Source organism: Etheostoma cragini, chromosome 3, assembly GCF_013103735.1.
Source record: "Etheostoma cragini isolate CJK2018 chromosome 3, CSU_Ecrag_1.0, whole genome shotgun sequence".
In the NCBI taxonomy this organism is placed as follows: domain Eukaryota; kingdom Metazoa; phylum Chordata; class Actinopteri; order Perciformes; family Percidae; genus Etheostoma; species Etheostoma cragini.
Window position 1 is genome coordinate 29,449,725 of NC_048409.1, and position 2,009 is coordinate 29,451,733.

The 2,009-nt window shown below is 44.6% G+C and overlaps 1 long non-coding RNA gene across 1 annotated transcript in view; it reads right to left on the bottom strand.

Moving 5' to 3' along the window:
- The window catches only part of LOC117939489, a 20,742-nt gene that overhangs the window by 14,280 nt on the left and 4,453 nt on the right, over positions 1–2,009 (bottom strand). The window lies entirely within an intron of this gene.

A 2,009-nucleotide genomic window follows, 5' to 3' on the forward strand; every position in this document is an offset into this window, starting at 1 on the left:
GGGGGGGGGGGGGGGGGGGGGGGGGGGGGGGGGGGGGGGGGTCCTAAAATACAGGGCTTTGAACCCGGAGAGAGGAGGTCACGTGACAGAAGAAGTTCACTCTTGTGTCATCTTCCCGTCGACCATTTTGACAAAATTTAAAAAAGGATTTGGCGCTTTTTCTGATGATTTTTGCTTTTTTTTTATCTTATTCAAGGTTAATACGCCTGATTTAAATGACGTTGCACCTAATTTTTGAATTTGAAGAAAAGCAGAATTATTGTGCCTAATAATTTAGATCAGAGGATGTTAAGACTGGTTTAGTCAGGATGCTGAAAAAACATTTTTCAAATGCTATACAAGTTGAATAAAACATCCAAAGTCCAATGGAAGTAACCATTAGCTAGCTGCAAAGGATGTTGCATGGATTCATGCAACATCCTTCATGTTAAAAATCCACTATGTAAACAACATAAGGGTCATATCCAGAATAATGTTCTGAGTCAGGAATACATGTTTATCACAGGAAATAAGGAAAGGACGCTGATAGAAGGTAGAAAACATGGAACTTGTACAAATTTGACCCGAATACCATGCAAGGGTCAACACAGTTTCTGCTTACTTCTATAAGAATGAATGAATGAATGAATGAAGAGGAAACCAATCAGCAGCTCTGTTTCCACCCACAAGTTTTTATCCAAATTAAGTGAAATCAAATAAAAAATGCCTTCTGGAAACAGTCAAATTCGCTAGAATTTCATGAATATCGACTCAAAGGAAATACGTTGGGTCTCATCGGATTTTATCTTGATGGAAATGTTATTTGCTGAATAAATAATGAACCGCGATTAAGTTTTATGGTTGCAACACGCCACAAAATTAAGAAGAAGAAGAAGAAGAAGAAGAAGAAGTTGTAGTTCATTTCCCTCAGAATGTCTTACAAGGGTTAAACAGGTTGAATGACCGCGGATGACTTCAGTTGGCAGAAGAAGACGGCTGTTGTTGTTGTTGTTGTTGTTGTTGTTGACAACGGTATCAACACACATGAGTCTGTTAGCTTGCAGCAGTCCGCTGTACACATCAGACTCAAAGCTGCTGCAACAGGGCCACCGGGGGCGGGGCTAGGGGCCAAACCAGGACCGCACGCTGGGCCGGGACTAGGACCGGACTGACACAAAAACCTGACCCATTTAGTGTGTAGTGGTAACATCATTAGTGGTAAAAAAACAAAATTGTTAAAACTAGAGTGCAGATACCCGGCCCGAGCCTGACAGGACCCAATAGGACCCATTAGGACCCAATGGGACCCGACGGGTACCGACGGGACCCAATTGGACCCGACGGGTACTGCAGATAACCCGAACCTGACAGGACCCAATAGGACCCATTAGGACCCAATAGGACACATTGGGACCCAAAAGGACCAATTGGGACCCGGTGGGACCCGGTGGGACCCAACGGGAACCGATGGGACCCGACGGAGAGAAGAAACTAGAAAATATTCACATTAAAGAAGCGGACATAACACAAGTTTGAACTTTTTCCACATTATAAAATGACTCAGATTAATCCATGATCAAAATAGTTGGTTATTATAGTTGACGACTAATTAATGAAATTGATTAATCTTCGTTGCGCTGGAGTCAATCAAGATCTGAAGTGTCCAAGCGGTTTCTTAATCCTTGTGCATGTTTGGACCGAAAGAGCCCCAGATTTGATGAGGTCAGGGTCAGACTCGGCAGATCTCTGTCCTGACGCTGTTCAGAAAGTCGGCTTCACAGCTTCAGACCGAGAACACAGATCCACACTGTCGCTCCGACTCCTACTGAGATCTGTCCCAGAGAGACAGACCCACTGCTGAGAGTAACACACACACACACACACACACACACACACACAGACGCGCACACACACACAGACAGAGACCGCGGGACACACACACACACACACACACATACATAGAGGCATAGACACACACACACACACACACACACACACACACAGGCACAGACAGACGCGCACACACACAC